Genomic DNA, 21,272 nt, shown 5'->3' with positions numbered 1-21,272 from the left:
TAGCAAATCTGCAGGTGAGGAAATAACCACATTTATATTATACATGCCTTATCTTTTTTTTTTTTTTTAATAGCTTACTTTCTATTTTCTGATATGCAATTAGCACAGGAACTCCCTGGCTCCAGGCAAAATGTTTGTGAAACACATATCTGAAACAGGTCACTTTTTTTTTTCATGAACGTTTAACAAGCATTGTTGAACATATTGCACACATTGTGGTGTTTATGCTTTAGGTTACATTTTTTTAAGCGTTTTAATGCACAAAAACAAACGTATAACGCATGAGATATTGATCAGCGCATAAAAATATGGGAAAAAATATATGGGAAAAAATAAAAATAAAAATAAATAAATACATTTAAATGGGGCATCTCGAGAATTTTCTCTTTTTTACAACCAAGCTGCCAGAAATTGTTCTCCAGGGTGGGAACATTTCAAATTCTATAGTTAAAAGGAAATACGGTAACACTGGGAAACTTCACGCGTTGATATAGGAGATTCACGTTCATGTGGGACCTCTGTGTTTTATATTAAATACATAACTGTTACTTTTGTAATTTAACGTTGTTAAAATTTAACTTTCCATCTCAGTCTGCAGCGAGCTATAATTATCTAAACCGAACAAAAATTGAAACCGTACAGAATGCATCCAATATGGATAAAAGGAAACATTTCATATGCAAATTCCCACAGAATTATTTTTTTTTTATGTGGTTGGCTCATTGCTTTCCCCAGCAATTTTCTCTCTTTACAACACTAAGAATGATCACTTGACTGTAGCAGGCAGGCTCTCCCACTTAGAACCCAGGAGATGCATGTATCAAGTTTCCATGAAAGTGCAGGAATATAACAAAAAAAATTAAAATTATATATATAAAAATGTATGTATGTATATATATATATATATATATATATATATATATATATATATATATATATATATATATATATATATATATGATTGCTTTTCTTTTTCTCCTCTTTCACAACAAAGATGCATCAATTTTCAGAACTCAATTGTCTGATGTCTGATGAATGAACTTTACTCAGTGGGTGGCCCAGCCGACCCTGCTCAACTGACTTTTATCAAAGGATCCTATTGAAAAATTCAGGCTAAACAGTCGTTGCACCAATCAAATGCAGCTGCTGCTCAGCCGACAGTGACTGTCAGGATACACTAGTCCTGCAGGGGAATTCGCACATCTACACTCTAATGCCCCATACACACGGTCAGATATTCCGACCACAAAATCCATTGGATTTTTTTTCAGACGGATTTTGGCCAAAACTTGTCTTGCATACACACGGCCGCACAAAGTTGTCGGAAAATCCAATCGTTCGGAACGAGTTGACGTTATACACATACGACGGGACTACGTAGGGGCCAGTAACCAATAGCTTTCGTCTTCAAATTTTTTCTGAGCATGCGTGACACTTTGTGCGTCGGAATTCTGTACACACGATCGGAAAAATTCAGATTAGATTTTGTTGTCGGAAAATTTTAGATCCATCTCTCAAACTTTTTCGGTCGGAAATTCCGACAGAAAAGGTCCGATAGAGCCCACACACAATCGGATTTTACGACAACATAATCCAATCTGACTTTTTCCGTCTGAATTTCTGACCGTGTGTATGGGGCATTAGTCTGGATGAAGGAAATGGTTATTTTTTTATTCAGGCTGGGGTCCCACTTAAAATGAATGCGGCTCACAGCAGGGAGTGCGGTGTGCCCCTGTTCTTTTCAGGGAAGAATCAATTTTGCATGAATTTGGACCTGAAACAGATCCAAAAACATACAGGACCTTTTTGCAGTGCACTCCGACAGCTGCCCCGGAGATGTGTGAACCGGCTCCAATGAGAGCCGGTTACACTCTCCTCTCATGCAAATCGGATGTGGGGAAAACCTGAATCTGAATTGCATTTTCTCTTTAGAACCACTTTAAATTATTAAGCCATATTTAAACATCAGGAAGACTGTTCTAATTAAAAAGAATTTATATATATATATATATTTATTTTTAATATCTTTATTATATTTATACATTAAAAAAAAGATTGTATATATATATATATATATATATATATATATACTTAAACATATATATAGAGCCATTAAACCAATATTCACTGTTTAACCACTTGCTTACTGGGCACTTAAACCCCCCTCAGTCCCAGACCAATTTTCAGCTTTCAGCGCTGATGCACTTTGAATGACAATTGCGCGGGCATACAACACTGTACCCAAATGAAATTTTTATCATTTTTTTCCCACAAATAGAGCTTTCTTTTGGTGGTATTTAGTTACAGCTCGGAGTTTTATTTTTTGCTAAACAAACAAAAAAAGATGCAAAAAATAAAAAAAATAAAATCATGTTTTAATAGTTTGTTATAAAATTTTGCAAACGGGTCATTTTTCTCCTTCATTGAAGTGCGCTGATTAGGCGGCACTGATAGGCTGCATTGGTGGGCACTGATGGGCTGCATTGGTGGGCACTGATGGGCTGCATTGGTGGGCACTGATAGGCTGCACTGGTGGGCACTGATAGGCATAGTTAAGGCGGCACTAATAGGCACAGATAAGGCGGCACCGATGGGCACAGATAAGGCGGCACTGATGGGCAAAGATGGGCACAGATAAGATGGCACGGATGGGTGGCACGGATAAGTGGCACGGATGGGTGGCACGGATGGGCACTGATAGGTACCACAGATAGATGGGACTGATGGGCACTGATAGGTGGCACTGATAGGTGGCTCTGATAGGTGGCACTGCTGGGCACTGATGGGCGGCACTGCTGGGCACTGATGGGCGGCACTGGGGTGCAGCACCTTTGAGGCAGATTTTGGGTGGCACTGTGGGTGGCACTGTGGGCACTGCTGGGTGGCACTGTGGGCACTGCTGGGTGGCACTGTGGGCACTATGGGCACTGCTGGGTGGCACTGACAGGGGGGCACTTACTTTATTTCAGGATGGCACTGTGGGTGGCAGGTGGGCACTGGCAGGGGGCAGGTGTCCGCTTGAATTGCTGGCCGTGATCGGGACTGATGTCCCGAACACGGCCGCCGGCGATCGGCTTTTTTTTTTTCTCCTCGCGCTGTCAGCGCGAGGAGGAATACTAGCCGATTACCGGCTCCGTTCTATCACATGATCAGCTGTCATTGGCTGACAGCTGATCACGTGATAAGGGGTCGGGATCGACCCCTTACACGGATCGGTGATCAGGCGAGTCTCACGGACTCGCCGATCACAGAGCGCGCCGCGCGCGCCCCTCAGGGGTGCGCAGGCCGCTCGTAACCGGGACGACGTCAATAGACGTAGTCCCGGCAATCTAGGTCCGCGCTAATGCCGTCATTCGGCAATAGCGCGGATCCCAAGTGGTTAAGTAAACCGTTCCTACTAACTAACTGAATTGTGTCATGATTGGAAAATGGATTAAACTCCACCCCCAAAATAAATAAAATAAAAGAACATTGATGTGAACAAAGTCTAATTATACATTTGACACAAGCACAGAATCAGAACTGGAAACGAGTCACTAAGCCAACTAGTTTCTCAAGTTTCCGAATGCGTTTCAACCAGTGCTTCCTCTTCTAGCTTCCACATAAAAACTACAATGCTCTCTCTACATCTAATACAATAATGTATTTTTCCACCCTGTTTAATGCTTAGTATCATATTTTTGTTTGTTTTTTATTACCTTGGATTTTAACCACTTCAGCCCTGGAAGATTTCACCCCCTTCCTGAACAAATAACTTTTTACAATTTGGCATTGCGTCGCTTTAACTGGTAATTGCACGGTCATGCAATGCTATACTCAAATGAAATTTACTTCCTTTTTTTCCCAGAAATAAAGCTTTCTTTTGTTGGTATTTGATCACCTCTGCGGTTTTTATTTTTTGCACTATAAGCAAAAAAACAGCGACAATTTTGAAAAAAAAACAATATTGTTTACATTTTGCTATAATAACTATCCCCAAAAAATGTTTTTAAAGTTTCAGTTTAGGCCAATATATATTCTATTTATTTATATAAAAATCGAAATAAGCATATATTGATTGGTTTGCGCAAAAGTTATAGCATCTGCAAACTATGGGAAAGCTTTCTGGCATTTTTTTTTTTTTTTACTAGTAATGGCGGTGATCTGCAATTTATATAATGATTGCGACATTGCAGCGAACCGATCTGACACTGTTGGCACATCTTTGGGACCACTGACATTTATATATCGATCAGTGCTATAAAAATGCACTGATTACTGTGTAAATGTCACCGGCAGGTAGGGATGAGCTCAGGCGTGTTCGCATTGACCACATGCAGAGCCCGCCAGGAAGTCGGCGCAGCGCTGCGCTAATCACAGGCAGTGAGACATTGCCCCGATGTGCAGCTGCAGAGATCGGGCAATGTCTCACTGCCTGTGATTAGTGCAGCGCTGCACAGACTTCCTGGCGGGCTCTGCACGTGTTCCATGCGAACACGCCTGAGCTCATTACTACTGGTAGGGAAGGGCTTAACACTAGGGAGCAATCAAGGGGTTAAATGTGTGTTCTCCCAGTGTGTTATAACTGTACTGGGGTAGGACTGAGTAAGGGGGGGGGGGGCATATTGTTGCTCTTAATTCCTAGGAACAAACGGCATGTCTCCTCTCCCCTGGCGAGCGCTAGCACAGGGATTTGTGTAGCTGGAGATCGTGCATGCGATCACGCCCGCCAGCCACGCACATCGGCTCCCCCGCCATGCAGCAGGCATGCGTGTGCCGCTCTTAAAGGGCCAACGTACCCATACGGGACTTTGCGCACCCATGCCAATCTTCCGTCGTATATCGCGTGAGCCAGTTGGCAAGTGGTTAAGTTAACAAGTTGGTTTTAAATTTAAAGTGGTACTAAACATAAAACCACCAAATTTTTATATATTATAGCTTATGAATCAGATGTGGTGGCTGAATTTGTTTTTTGGGGGTTTTTTTAGACATTTTTCCCTCCGTTTTCTCCTGGAAATCTAGCCAGTAACCCAGAAACACACCTCCTGTATTATGCACCGTGCACACTACTATTTTTTTCTGACGGTTCATGTCAGAGCCACTGTACTAACAATCAAATATTAGTACAGTGACCTCCCCTGCTCTGCTATTGTGTTCTGACAGGGGCACAGCCCCACCCACCCCCCCCCCCCCCCCCACACCATAAGACCCCAGTCATTGGCTGAGATCGCTAATTAGGAGACGGTCGGCACAACAGACGTAATTTGTCGGACCGACGCCAGTAAACACGGGCTGAATGTTGGCTGGGTTCTATTGAACCGACAAAGGAGCAACAGAGACACCTTTGGACAGCAGCATTGGTAGTCTGGGGGGGAGAGGAGTGTTAGATTATTTTGTTTATTTAAATCTTCTAGCCTAACAAATTGAAGTCAAATTCCAGCTAATACTTTATAAGCAGTTGCAGCAAAAAATGTTGTTATTTTTTTAGGATAAAAGCTTTGCATAAATAAAAGTCGATTAATGTCGCACCCCTGTCAGTGTTAAATTGTTTATCTTGTGCTACATTTACAAGAGAGTTTGTTCTGCAGAAGGACAACATACCTACTGGCTGGATCACCAGGTTAAAATAAATGAAAATAAGCCTAAAAAAGGACACACCACTGCACATGTATGGTATAAACAGTGTATGTGCCCCTGCGTTGATCTATATGAATCAACAAAGCTCAACAGACACGGTGGGAACAAGTAACGAACATTCATTTTTGTTTTGTGGGTTATACTTTCATTCTTAAAGTGGTTATAAAGGCCAAACATTTTTCTACCTTAATGAATTCTCTGCATTAAGGAAAAAAAAAAAAAAATGATCTACCACTTGTGCGCCTCCCTAAATAATTACTGAGTCCTGTACCAATCCAGCACTATGCTCAGATACATCTGTTCTCCCCCTTCTCCCGGCTCTCACAAGTTTGGTTGTGGGCAGTAGAAGTCATTGACTCCTATTGCCATCAGTCAAATCCTTTGAGGAGGGAGTGGGGAGTGAGGCTGAGCCATGTGTCTATAGATGCACACAGCCCAGCTTGGGAGCAAGCCCACAGGTGCCACCCCATAGAAAGTGGCTTCCCATGGTGGAACACCGAGAAGAAGAGGAGCGTTGGCGGAAGACCCCAGAAGAAGAAGGTTAGCGCCGCCCTGTACAATACCAGTGCACAGAGCAGGCAAGTATGACATGTTTGTTATTTAAAAAAAAAAAAATGTAAAAAAAATTAAGCTTTACTCAACTGCTTTAGAGCTGTAGTAAACGTGGGCATTTACAAAACAAATGTAAAAATCCCCTGCAAGGCAATGGCATAATGAAATACTTGCACTGCCTTGAAAAAAGTATTCATACCCATTGAAATTTTCCACATTTTGTCATGTTACAACCAAAAAAAACGTAAATGTATTTTATTGGGATTTTACGTGATAGATCAACACAAAGTGGCACATAATTGTGAAGTGTAGGGCAAATGATAAATGGTTTTCAACATTTTTTTACAAATAAATATATGAAAAGTGTGGGGGGCATTTGTATTCAACTCCCTTTACTCTGATACCCCTAACTAAAATCTAGTGGAACCAATTGCCTTCAGAAGCCCACCTAATTAGTAAATAGAGTCCACCTGTGTGAATTGTAATCTCATTATAAATACAACTGTTCTATGAAGGTTTGTTAGAGAACATTGGTGAACAAACAGCATCACAAAGGTCAAGAAACACACCAGACAGGTCAAGGATAAAGTTGTGGAGAAGTTTAAAGCAGGGTTAGGTTATAAAAAAATCCCAAGCTTTGAACATCTCACAGAGCACTGCACATCACCCTGAACACACCATCCCCACCGTGAAACATAGTGGTGGGGTCAACATCATGTTGTGAGGATGGTTTTCTTCAGCAGGGACAGGGAAGCTGATCAGAGTTGATGGGAAGATGGATGGAGCCAAACACAGGGCAATCTTAGAAGAAAACCTATTAGAGTCTGCAAAAGACTTGAGACTGGGGTGGAGGTTCACCTTCCAGCAGGACAACGACCCTAAACATACAGCCAGAGCTACAATGGAATGGTATAGATCGAAGCATATTCATGTGTTAGAATGGCCCAGTCAAAGTTCAGACCTAAATCCAATTGATAATCTGTGGCAAGACTTGAAAAGTGCTGTTCACAGACGCTCTCCAGCCAATCTGACAGAATTTGAGCTATTTTGCAAAGAAGAATGAGCAAAACGTGGTTCTACAAAGTTATTGACTCAGGGAGCTGAATACAAATGAATGCCACACTTTTCACATATTTATTTAAAAAAAATGTAGAAAATCATTTATCATCTTCCTTCCTCTTCACAATTATGTGCCACTATGTGTTGGTTGATCACATAAAATCCTAAAATCTCAATAAAATACACTGGCGTTTTTGGTTGTAACATGAGAAAAATTGGAAAATTTAAAGGGGCATGAATTATTTTTCAAGGCACTGTACCCTAGAATGAAGCCCTCCCATGTCACTTTGTCATGGCTAACAGGGCTTCCATCTTCACTCGGTTTTCCTTCCGAGTTCGCTGGCTCAAGCTGTATGAATGGCTGAGCCACGATGACATCATTCCCATGCATGCACGCAGGAGTCACTGCCCTGGCACAGAGCTCTGAAGGTAAGGCAGGGGTATGGCAGCTGCAACCCGCGTGAATGCAGTGCAGTGCAAGTTTAGGAGATATTCACTATACCTACAGGTAGCCTTATTATATACAAGTTCAAAAGCGGACCTTACTACCACTTTAACTTGCTACCCACTATCCTGCCTAGTTCTTTTCAGCATGTTTGCATCTTGCTAGTGACAGAGACTAAGCATAGGGAAGAGAAAACACAAAATGGAAGCTGAATGGTGACACTGGGAGGATCTAAATTAATCTCTAGCAGTACCATGCATATCCCTTTTTTGAAGAGAGTGGAGAAAGCCCAGGAGCAATGATTCCGACAGCTAGAACAAATCAACAAGGTCATAAAGTTTTGGTGCTGCAGCTGAACACCATTAAGGACAAATATATATGTAGCTACTGGAAGACACTTCTACAAGTATACATTATTGCACATTTTTTTAATAAGCAATAAATGTGTGTGTGTATATATATATATATATATATATATATATATATATATATATATATATATATATATATATATATATATAAAACGGGTGAGTCCATTATTCTGCTTGAAGCAACACTTGGCTTTCTTGACTAACATTTATTTCAGAGGGCTCACTTAGTAATACAGGCTGATGTGTTTGCCAAAACGCACCATACGCAGTCAGCCAAATTGCATGAACAACATACAGTGGAGTCACCTAGGATGAATTTGGCCAGCAAGCAGTGTCGAATTGGCTTAGCTGGTTGTGTCCTGTATGTTGAGTTCCAACTCCTTTGCTGATCGAATTCCAACAGTTAATTCATTTACTGTCTGAGAAATTCCAGAGAATCTGGCAGAGTGAGTGTTGGCCCAGTCCCCATACACAGCCACACACGATGCAGTCTGTACTCTGTGCAAGCTGCCAGTTTTCTAGCCACTGGAAAAGGGGAAAATGTACTACTTTGTCGGCGCATTACATCCCTGCTAATATAATATCTTCTTCCAGGGGCCTTGGTGGCACCAGTTTGATCCTACATTTCTAAACCCAGCACAGCACTCATTTGCAGCTCCATTATCTACTTTCTGTAACAGTATGTGTGATAACTAGTAGGAATAATGCATTTCCAAGGTTTTGATTGGCCCCACACTGCAGCCCAAAGATGTCGATAGCTTGTAGGTAGGTCAAGATTTAGGCGTAGCCCCATGCTAATGCACCCAAGTCAGGTGCCTCTTCTACTACCTTTCTCCACCCCTACCGCCATATAAATGCTAGATTTTCAGTGTATGGACAAATAATGTGCTTTTCTGGTCTTGGAAGCAAACTGGGTAAAATAAGGTACTGTATCAGCAAAAGACCTACATTGAACACAGTTGTGAGGTACTATAATGCAAAAATAAGAAAAGGAAAAGCAAGTGTTAAGGGCCCTTTCACATTGGCTTTTAGTCTGGATCTATGGGTAGGCAGATGTAAATGGACGTATGTAGTTCACATTTGTCCATTGCAATGAGCTAAAATGAAAATGTGTTGTGATGGACTGGCTAAGTTTCATTAAAACCCAAAATGAAGGAATTCTGTTGATAAAGTTATTACTACAACATAATTAATGGGCAGTTATGTGCCAACAAAATGGGTGCCCTTTCAGGTTATATGTCACTTTAACCGGTTTCCAGCAGAACACAGCAATATCAAGTAATTACAAGACTATGTACAGAAGACGTGTATTATAAATCACAGTGGAGCACTCTGCTATCCAGTTGCATCTGCTGCCTGGGTCAATCTCCTATTATGTGCTAATTCATTGCAGGGAATCTGGATATCCTTTGCTCCTAATCAGGATAAAAGAATGGCCTCAGTGAAATCAATGTGCGGCAAATCATCTTAATCTAGTTTGGATTATTCTATCTTTTGTCTACGACTGTATTAAACTCGTTGATGCAGTAATTTAAAGGTTGGATAGCACAAAATGCTAATACGTTGTTTGTAGGCGGTTTTCTCTTATCTGTAGGCAGATACAGCTATGTAAGCTGGTCAGGTCACTCCGTGCTTGGTGTTTGCCGCACCTCAGAATCACTGTAACGTTAAACTGTGGCTGTCCTGGACAAACAACGCCCTAAATAAAAGCAACATCCTAAAGAAAAATAAAGTGGTTACAAAGACAGAAGTATCGTGTAAAAGAATGTGCCAATTATCACACTCGAGTTTACAAAACAACCGCTAAATTACATACGGTCATGACAATATCAGAATAAGCCATTTCCTGAGGATTCCAAAAATAAAGGATACGTCGCTGACTGTCGCTTAAACCCTTCTGAGAGGTTTACCATTATAGAGTGTACAAATGGAGTCTCTAAAAACCGTTTCATACAGCACTTTTCATATTAATTAGCTTGAAGCAAAACTTCAGCTAAAACATTTCTTTTAAGTGACTTTGACAACACAGGGGCACTTGAAAAGGGAGGTCATCTCTTCAAAAATAGGGCATGTACCGTTTACCTTACAGGCTATAGGTACCTTCCTGGTCCATCCACCATTTACGTTCCAGGCTATATGTACCTTCCTGGTCCATCTACCATTTACGTTCCAGGCTATAGGTACCTTCCTGGTCCATCTACCATTTACGTTCCAGGCTATAGGTACCTTCCTGGTCCATCTACCATTTACCTTCCAGGCTATATGTACCTTGCAGGTTTTACTTACCTTTCTGGTCAATCTACCATTGACCTTCCAGGCTATACAGTAAAACCTTGGTTTGAGAGTGTTTTGCAAGACAAGCAAAATTTATAAATACATTTTGGCTTGATAAACAAGCGATGTCTTAATATACAAGTAGCGTCATGTCACAACTGAGTATAAAAGAGAAGAGAGGCGCCCCTAAGTGTAGCAGTATGGTTACATTTAATGAAGGAGCAATATTTAGCAATATTTAGCAACTCACATGTTTGATGATTAAAAAGAGGCACATCTAAGTATGTAGGCATCCGGGGTAAAGCTGTCCACACAAACCTTCCTCCACCCCACCATTGATGTCATTCCTTCCACTCTGCACTCCACGAGTGGTTTAAGCCTTGCTTTCAGATCACTCTACTGCAGGGTAGTCTTTCTGGTCACGATTGCAGACTGACAGCGATGAGCCGGTGGTGCGGAGGATGGTCTACGTGGACATCTTTACCCCAGATGCTTGCAAACTGAGATGTGCCTCTTTTAATCATCAACCCTGTGAGTTGTTAAATGTTGTACCTTCATTAAATGTAACCATATTGTTACACTTAGAGGCACCTCTCTTCTCTTTTATACTCTGGAGCTCCTGCTTCTAATCTCCTTGTGGAGGCTGCCATATGTGGATGGACATTTTATGGTTACACAACCTGGTCACATTGCTATAATCTTTTAATATGGAACATATACTGAAGGACCTATGAATAAATGGTTGTGGAATTAATAATTTGAGTTCCCATTATTTCTTAAGGGGAAATTCCCTTTGATATACACGTGCTATGGATGTTTCTGGGACGAATTATGCTTGCAATTCAAGGTTTTACTGTATGTACTTTCCAGGTCCATCGCCCAATTACCTTCCAGACTATACTTACTTTTCTGGTCCATCTACCATTTGCCTTCCTGGCTATACTTGCCTTCCTGGTCCATCTACTAGTTACATTCTAAGTCCATCTGACATTTGCCTTCCCAACTTTCCTTATCTTTCTGTTCCATCTACCATTTATCTTCTCAGATGCCCAAAAATCGCTGTTTCACTGCTTCTGGTATTTCACCTTTCTAGTCTCAAATACCTGCTCCCCCCACCAACTTGTATGTCATTACTAGACATATGAGAGGGGAGCAAGTATAAGACCCAAAAGGGTCAAACACCTGCAGCAATCAGGCAACAAAGAGGTAACATTTAAAGACACGGGCAAAGCAAATATAGATGAAAAAGTGAAATCAGTGCATCTTCTACATTACTGTACATACATAAAATAAAAAAGGTAATAAATATGGTTTACAGTGCTAATTATTTTGCTGCTCTACGATATCAAAGGGGAAGATTGAGGCTGGTGCTTTAATGAGACTTTAACTGCTTGTTAGCAAGAGGATCAAGTCCTTGTTAACAATTGCCTCATTTATAATTGACTGATCTCAGCTGAAAGGGTTGCCAACTTGGGGTTAAATATCTCTGGCTAGAAAGTGATTAAAATAAGAGGTATAGTGTATAGTTTCAGTCCTTTGCTTGAAGACATGCTATTGTACAATGTTCCCTCATCTTGTATAGTAAACAATCTGATACAATTTGTTCAGGACTCAGGTGCCAGGCAGATCTTTTTCCAGCCTGTTAAAGTGATACTAAAGTCTGTTTTTTTTTTTTGTTTTTTTTTGTTTTGTTTTTCAAAATAACAAACATGTTTGGCCTCATGCACACTGGGTGTTTTTACAGCTGCTGTTTTTGGCTTCAGGCATTTTTTTTCTGTAGCCTATCAGCAGTTTTTGGCAGGGGCGTTTTCTCTCCTGGAAAGACGCTCTTACTCTGATAGCTGAAAAACGCTGAACAACTTGGCTATTCAGCATTTATCAGCGTTTTTGAGCCATATGATTTTGTGGTGTATAGAGTTTCGCCAAAAAAAAAAAAAAAAAAAAAAATGCTACAGCTAAGAAAATGCTACCACAAAATCTCTAAAAATTTATTTTTCAGCTACAGCTTTCTACAGCTAATGCTACTGGAGTTTTTTTTTTTTCACAAACATTTTTTTACTGGAGTTTTTATAACGTCCAGTGTGCATGAGGCCTAATACTTACCTGCTCTGTGCAGTAGTTTTGCTATGGGGGCACCTGAGCCGAGCCGCCGTTCTACGTGTCCATTCAGACATGGAGCCGCAGCCCGGCCCTGACCCCCTCTCCCTCCTCATTGGCTCACTGACTTACAGCAGCGGGAGCCAATGGCTTTACAACCACTTTAAGTCCTCTCAGAGATTGTAGGGCCATTTTAAGAGATTTTTTGTACATTTTACTGCAACATACCTGCACATAAAAATGTTTAAAAAAAATAAAAATAAAAAGACTGTTGCGCCAAACAACATATTTGCATTTTCGCTGTATTTGTGAAGAAACCCAAACAGCACAGAAAAGGAACGTTATGACTGATGGTACATTATGCAAACTTTAAAGCGGAGTTCTGCCTGGGTAAACATTTTTTTAAAGTCAGCAGCTACAAATACTGTACCTGCTGACTTTTAATAGAAGGACACTTGCCTGTCCAGGAAGCTTGCGATGCCGGCACCCAAAACCAACCTGTCCCTCTGCTCTGGGCGAGGAGCCGGCATTCTTACTAAGAGAAAGAGGAAGTGGAGTCTTGTAGTTTCACAGCCTGTTTCCTACTGTGCATGCTCAAGTCACGCTTTGCTTTATGAATAGTCCCTGCTGTCTTCTGGGACATTGCATAGTTCACCGCCCAAGATTGCGGCAATCTTTCCCCAGAAGTTTGGCACCTTTCAGGGTGGAGGAGGGGGCAGATACCTGGCTTTGACCGCTCCACCCCGAAAAGTGCCAAATGTGACACCGAAGGGGGGGAGGAATCTGATTCACGGAAGCTCCATTTTTTGGTGGAACTCCGCTTTAAAGCACAACAAAAGAAATTGTGTACCTAGTGACAATCACATGTCATTCTAATGCACAGCTGTATTCAGAACAGACTCTAAGGGCTCATGCACTTTGCAGCTCACAGAAGTTGCTCCTACAGGTTTTTGAGCTCTCATTTTTTCTGCCTGAAAACTCCCCTCTATGTTCGCCAATGTGTCCATGCACACTATGGCTTTTTCAGGAGTTTACAGGTCTTAGAGACAGGAAAAAACCCTGATCAAACTCGTGTTTTTGAGCGGAGCTTTCGAGCAGAAAAGATCTCCTAGTGCCCAAAAACACACGAAAAAGTGCAAAAAAAGCTCAGAGAAGCTCAAAAATGCACAAAGGAAAAAAAAAGGAAAAATTTGCTGAGAAGCTGAGGGCAAGGTTTGTGAAAAAAGCTTATGCTCAAAAAAGTTCAAAGAAGATCCATAAAAAGGCGTAAGGGAACAAAAAAAGCACAAGCTTCTTCAAGCTTTTAAAGCCCCAATGCAAGCTTTTTTTTCAATTTCAATTCAAATTCAATTTATTTAAAACAACAACCATTTATCATTAACAAAAATTGTCTCAAAAATTAGAGACCCACTTTCGAATCTTTACAATGTTGACCACAATCACCAATGTTTCCATCTCAGGCCAACATTATTCACAATCCGCTATAGATCTATCCTTCCTTATTATATAAATGGTTTGATAGAATTGATGCAAGTGTATTGATTCACAGCACAATGTGCATACATTTCACACACGCAAAACTGTATAGCAGAGATTTTCATAGGCTATAAATCTTGGAATATTTTCTTTAGTGATATGTCACTGGCCACAATAATCTATAAGCTGCTATAAATTGCAAGTGCATCGGGGTCATCATAGGCTGCATTGGATGAGTTGCTACCAAGTCTGTAGCAAGCTTCAAATGCTGCAAATTAAGCTATTGGTCAGTGGAATCGATGCAACACAGCCTTCTAATGAGTACCATAAATGATTGCTCACTATCACTTCTTTCACCTGACCCTGGCCTTTAAAGCTTACCTGTCACGAGAACAGAATGGGGGCTGTCAGTGCTGACTTTCCTCTGAAAATATTAGTGCCCTCATTGTGTCTGGCTACCATAATGTAGCTTGACAGTTGTTTGATTGACTTCTGTCAAAGGGACATTGGGAAAATTTTCCTCAACCAGCTGCTGATCAGTAAAAAAAAAAAAAAAAGTAAAAAAACAAAAAGAAAAAATTTAGAGCCCCCCCCCCCCCCCCCCACAACCTTGTGCTCACATGTAGAAGCGAACGCCTAAAATAGGTTGCTCCCGCATATGTAAACAGAGTTCAAACCACACATGTGAGGTATCATCGCGATTGCTAGAGCAATAATTTCTAGCACTAGACCTCCTCTATAACTCTAAACTGGTAACCTGTAAAAAATGTTTAACGCATTGCCTATGGAGATTTTTAAGTACTGTAGTTTGACGCCATTCTATGAGTGTGAGCAATTTTAAAGCGTGACATGTTTGCTATCTATTTACTCATCCAAACCACCTTTAAAATTTTAACACAAAATTGGGTTATCTATTGTGTTTTCTTGCATTTCAAATTTGGTAAAGTCTATGTCTCCTTGTCCATCATGGTCCTGGAGCCAAATTTCCCTTAACAGGCACAATGAGAGCTACCATTAGGGCCTGGGGTAATACTCAGAACCTACTGGCACCTGAGTCCAAGTCCATATCTCCAGCTTCTATGTTGTGGTTGAACCCCCATTTTCCCCATTTTCTTTCTATACCTGACCCTGCCATATGGGGGTCAAGAGGGGTTAGGACCGTGGGTGACATTGTTGGGGGGATAATTATTCCACTTTGACGATCTAAAACAAATTTGACCTGCCTAACTCAGATCTGTTCCGTTACCTTGTGAATAAGGGGTCTACGTTCAATAAAGTCACATATTTGAGTAGGAGCTGCCCAAAAAAGTTTGATAAGGTCTGGTTGGAAAGCGCCATCATTGTTGCATAGGGTGGTCCTGATGTTGGGTTGGCAGGAAACTGGTGGGAATGGGGTGATTCAAGAATTTGCTCCAAATGCCAAGGTTGTATTTGGGCCTGCTTACCATATAATAGATATGTAACTAACTATGTGTCCATTTGTTTTATAATCTAAGAGGCTGCATACTGGGTTTGAGTATGTCTAATGCTTTGGTTATTTTTGTCCCTGAGGGGGTCCTATATCTAGGATGGTGGCATTGCCTGCAGGGTGGTGAGCCTGCATGGGGAGGGAATTGGAGGTTTTTTTTTATTTTTATATGCTACTGTGTATTTCCGCCCTGTGAGGTGAGGTGTTTTTTTGTTATGTTTTGCATAAAATAATAAAAACAAAATAAACAAATTAAAACGTTTGAAAAATTTCTGCGCAACGTAAAAATTGCAACAACCGTCATTTTATTTTACAGCAAAATGAAGGTAAAGGTTTTGGGTTGGCCATCTCAGTCTCCTGACCTCAATATCATTGAGCCACTCTGGGGAGATCTCAAACGTGCAGTTCATACAAGACAGCCCAAGAATTTACAGGAACTGGCGGTTTTTTGCCAAGAGGAATGGGCAGCTTTACCATCTGAGAAGATAAAGAGCTTCATCCACAAATACCACAAGAGACTTTAAGCTGTCATTGATGTTAACGGGGGCAATACACGGTTAAGAACTGGGGGTATGTAAACTTTTGATCAGGGTCATTATTATATATATTTATTTATAAATAAAATGTTTGGGTTCTGAGTAATATTCTAGCAACACAAAAAAAATTATAGGAGAAATTGTAGGAGAAAATTGTAGGAGAGAAATGCCAGAATTGGCTTGTGTGGGAAGTGGTTTATTAGCCCACGAGCTAAAAAAAATAAAAATTTTAAATTTTAAAAATGTATGGCCAACTTTAAAACATACATAACTTTATCTCGCAAAACAATCGATTCAGGTTAAAATGAAAGTCAAAATATTTTTGCAAACTAATAAAAACTTTATAAAGACCCTTTTGATTTCCTTTTTTTATAGTATTAAAGTGATCACATACCCTCTGTTCCCAGCTGCATAAGACATAAGGAGCTCAGAGAGCTAAATTAGGAGAAAGAGCAGAACACTCATCATCCTAGTAAATGGTTGTGCAGGGGGGGGGGGGGGGGGGTCTGGCAGGACTATCAGAGAGGACTATCAGAGAGGACTATCAGGGGGACTATCAGGGGGACTATCAGGGGGACTGGCAAGACTATCAGAGATTTCACACAAAGGAAGCAATACAAAGAAAAGGAGACTTTCTTATACAAGTACATGATACAGCAGGCACATATCAGGAATATGAAAAGTTGGGTAACATTCTTTAAACACTTCAGCCCCAGAAGAATTTACCCTCTTCCTGACAAGGCCATTTTTGGCGATACAGCACGGCATTGCTTTAACTGACATTTGCGCAATCGTGCGACGTTGTACCCAAACAAAATCAATGTCCTTTTTTCCCCATAAATAGAACTTTCTTTTGGTGGTATTATATCACCTCTGCAGTTTTTATATTTTGAGCTATAAACAAAAAAATTAAAATTTTTAAAAAACACGCAATATTTTGTACTATTTTCTATAATAAATATCCCCCAATTTGAGTTGAGCCTCATGGGAAATGTAGTTCCAAAAAATCTAGGGTGCCAAGGTTCGCCATCACGGTCCTAAACGGTGTACATTTTGGAGATATTCATTTTACTTAAAGGTAAGCTTTATTTTTAGCTTACCTGTAGGTAAATCTCACTGACACAACTTTACTACCACTTTAAATCATTAGCCTAGAAAACTTATACATGTATGAGCTTTTATTTTACTCTGACATTCCTGATATGCATGATTGTTTTGCACCAAAAGATCACAATAGCTCACCTTAAAGTGCCCCTGCCATGGGAAACTCTTTTCTTGTGAATGCTTATGCCTTGCATGTCATGCTGATGCTTTTACTTCAATGCAGCTTAACCACTTCAGCTTCAGAAGATTTGGCTGCTGAATGACCAGGCCATTTTTTGCGATTCGGCACTGCGCCGCTTTAACTGACAGTTGCACAGTCATGCGACGCTGCACCCAAACAGAATTGACGTTGTTTTTTTTCCCACAAATAGAGCTTTCTTTTGGTCGTATTTGATTGCCTCTGCGTTTTTTATTTTTTGCGCCAAAAATAAAGAAATAGCGACAATTTTGAAAAAAAAAACAATATTTTGTACTTTTTTCTGTAATATTCACATTTTTTTTTTTTTTTTTTTTTTAAAGCTCTTTTTTTTTTACTTTGACATTATGGCGGATACATCGGAAATGTTTTACACATTTTTGGGACCATTGTCATTTATATAGCAATCAGTGCTATACAAATGCACCGATTGCTGTGTAAATGACACTGGAAGTGAAGGGGTTAACCAGGAGGTGGCAGTGTAGGGGTTGAGTGTGTCCTAGGGGCATGTTTCTAACTGTGGGGGGCGTGGCTGTGTTTTACAGAGCACCGATCTCTGCTCCAATCACAGGGAGCAGAGATCAGTGTCACTTGTTGCTAGGCAGAATAGGGAGATGCTGTTTACATCTGCATCTCCCCGTGAGGCGGTCACGGTCGGACTCACGGGCATCCCGGCTGGCGGCGTGCACGCGATGGCACGGCGGCAAATTCAAAGGGACGTGCCCATTTACCTGTCCGTGCCATTCTGCCGATGTATATTGTTGTGCGCCGGTCGGGAAGCGGTTAAGGCAAGTCTCCCATTATGTGCTAGTATTGCAGGATGATTTTTTTTTTTTTTTTTTACCAAGTTTACTACCGCTTTATAGGATTTTTATGGTAAAAAAAATAAATAAATAATAATACATTTTCACATTGTATTTCAATTATTTCTAGCCTACTCTTATTACTCTGAATGATCCAAAACTTTGTAAAGTTACTTTATGAAGATTCACACACAGAACTGTATGACAATGTAAATCACATGGTTTTCGATGGTGCCCACTCACATCAATGTGACTCAGTACGGCGCAATTTTGGAAAAGGTTCTTGTACTACTTTGGGGTGATTCCAGTGTGATTTTGGCCCCTAGAGTATCCAAACCTTATCAAAGTTTCACAACATAAATAGCATTGAAATTTAGAACAAAATCATATCACAGCAGCATGAACCTAGCCTTACACTCTTGAATTCTGTGACACTTATTCATTATGCCCTGTGAGTAGGTACTGCTGTGCCACTCATTTCACAAAGCCTGCATTCTGAGCTACAAAGAAAGTGCCTAGAGGAGGTGTTTCAGGAGGCGGAGTCAGTAAAGAAATCACTGCGTACAGGCAGCAAGTTACCATGGGATATGTAGTCCTTAAAAATTGAAAGTAAACAGCAGAGGAGAAGCTGAAAAGCATGCAGGGACTCCAGGATGTTGTGAAAAGAGATGGCCAGCAGACAGGCAAAACTCACAACATGAAAGGAGATTTTGCAAGTAAGTTTATATTGTATAGTCAAAGTCAAATAACTATTGTTCGAATTGCTATTACAATGCTGTAGGTATAAAATGAAAGTGTATGCTGTGACCACAGAACTCCTTTAAAGTATTGCAAGCCAAGCAACTAGCATGTACAGAATATGAAAATGTCAAAGTTGACAGCCACTGTGGTTTTAAATAAATTTCCAGGAAATCCTCTGACATATGCACAGCATTTTTGAGCTATCACTTGAGCTTTATTTATAAAATACTACAAGCACACTGACACAGGGAGGTCATCGCATATTTGCCAAAAGCAATGTCAGACATAATTGAGAACTCAGTGACCTCTCGATTCTTAGGTATTTTAACATTTTATTTGGTGCTTCCATGTAATTAAATTCTCCCCATGATAAACACATCACTAATGGAGCCTGCAAGGTCCCAGGTAATGAAATAATTGGTGTCAACCCTTACAGCAGGAAAATATGTAAAAATGATTTAATTGGTGGGGATTTTTCCTACTAAGAAGAAGAAAGTCAACCAACAAACCATTTCCGGTAATATAACATTAATTCCCTCATATGATCTCCAACTGCTGAGACAAGGCTAATCTGTGCTGTCACATCAACAGTTTAAAACAAGCACTTGACAATCCAGTACGTGATCGCTCTTTAAAAATGAGTTAAAGTGACTCTGCCAGTAAAATACACTTTGGCAAAAGAATATTTGTAAATAATGCAAAAGAAGAATATGAATACTTATCCTTTCCAGTACCACCAAAAGCTGCTCCATTGAAAGAAGAGGAATCCCTTGGTGAAGTAACACTTCTGAAAGTGGTGATCTTCTATGTCCAATGGAGCACCCAGGGATACTAAAGAACGTAGCAGGGATGTTGACTTACTTTACAGATTTTTAAGCTTCTAAGTGTTTAGATTCTATGCCCCTTACCTATTGGAACTTAGAGGTTCTATGGACATTGGTGATGCTCTCCAAAGATATATTGGGGATTCTATTGAAAGAAGAGGACTCCCTTGGTAAAGTCACACTTCTGAAAGTGTCGATCTTCTATGTCCAATGGAGCACCCAGGGATACTAAAGAACGTAGCAGGGATGTTGACTTACTTTACAGATTTTTAAGCTTCTAAGTGTTTAGATTCTATGCCCCTTACCTATTGGAACTTAGAGGTTCTATGGACATTGGTGATGCTCTCCAAAGATATATTGGGGATTCTATTGAAAGAAGAGGACTCCCTTGGTAAAGTCACACTTCTGAAAGTGGCGATCTTCTATGTCCAATGGACCACCCAGGGATACTAAAGAACGTAGCAGGGATGTTGACTTACTTTACAGATTTTTAAGCTTCTATGTGTTTAGATTCTATGCCCCTTACCTATTGGAATTTAGAGGTTCTATGGACATTGGTGATGCTCTCCAAAGATATATTGGGGATTCTATTGAAAGAAGAGGACTCCCTTGGTAAAGTCACACTTCTGAAAGTGGCGATCTATGTGTTTAGATTCTATGCCCCTTACCTATTGGAACTTAGAGGTTCTATGGACATTGGTGATGCTCTCCAAAGATATATTGGGGATTCTATTGAAAGAAGAGGACTCCCTTGGTAAAGTCACACTTCTGAAAGTGGCGATCTTCTATGTCCAATGGAGCACCAAGGGATACTAAAGAACGTAGCAGGGATGTTGACTTACTTTACAGATTTTTAAGCTTCTAAGTGTTTAGATTCTATGCCCCTTACCTATTGGAACTTAGAGGTTCTATGGACATTGGTGATGCTCTCCAAAGATATATTGGGGATTCTATTGAAAGAAGAGGACTCCCTTGGTAAAGTCACACTTCTGAAAGTGGCGATCTTCTATGTCCAATGGACCACCCAGGGATACTAAAGAACGTAGCAGGGATGTTGACTTACTTTACAGATTTTTAAGCTTCTATGTGTTTAGATTCTATGCCCCTTACCTATTGGAACTTAGAGGTTCTATGGACATTGGTGATGCTCTCCAAAGATATATTGGGGATTCTATTGAAAGAAGAGGACTCCCTTGGTAAAGTCACACTTCTGAAAGTGGCGATCTTCTATGTCCAATGGAGCACCCAGGGATACTAAAGAACGTAGCAGGGATGTTGACTTACTTTACAGATTTTTAAGCTTTTAAGTACTAAGCTTCTATGCCCCTTACCTGATGGAACTTATAGATTCTAGGGGCATTGGTGATGCTCTCCAAAGATACAATGAGGCTACTAGCAACACTCAAAGTTTGGTTTTCCATAGCCTACCCACGAGCCAAGGAACAACTTTTTTTTTTTTTTGCAATAGGCAATCAAGCACAAGCATTTGCTACTGATAGCACATAATTGTCTTTCCTCCAGTTTTTCTAAGTTGTTTTTTTGTACAGTATAATAAAAAAAATGGAAAAAAATATTTTTATGGTTTTGAATTACATCCTTGGAGAATAGAGCTATCCATGTAGTAGACATAAAAATACAGTTGGATGAAATAACATTATTTCTTTAAGAGAACATTGCGTATTTTTGAGTAAATGCATCTTACTAACTGAA

The 21,272-nt window shown here is 40.3% G+C and overlaps 1 protein-coding gene across 2 annotated transcripts in view; it reads right to left on the bottom strand.

Moving 5' to 3' along the window:
- The window catches only part of GRK3 (G protein-coupled receptor kinase 3), a 415,982-nt gene that overhangs the window by 282,114 nt on the left and 112,596 nt on the right, over window positions 1–21,272 (bottom strand). The gene's annotated exons all lie outside the window — the stretch shown is intronic.

The sequence above is a fragment of the Lithobates pipiens genome, unplaced genomic scaffold, assembly GCF_037356315.1.
Source record: "Lithobates pipiens isolate NorthernLeopardFrog02 unplaced genomic scaffold, aLitPip1_a1.2 Scaffold_3, whole genome shotgun sequence".
Classification (NCBI taxonomy): domain Eukaryota; kingdom Metazoa; phylum Chordata; class Amphibia; order Anura; family Ranidae; genus Lithobates; species Lithobates pipiens.
This window is presented reverse-complemented; position numbering and strand designations above follow the sequence as displayed.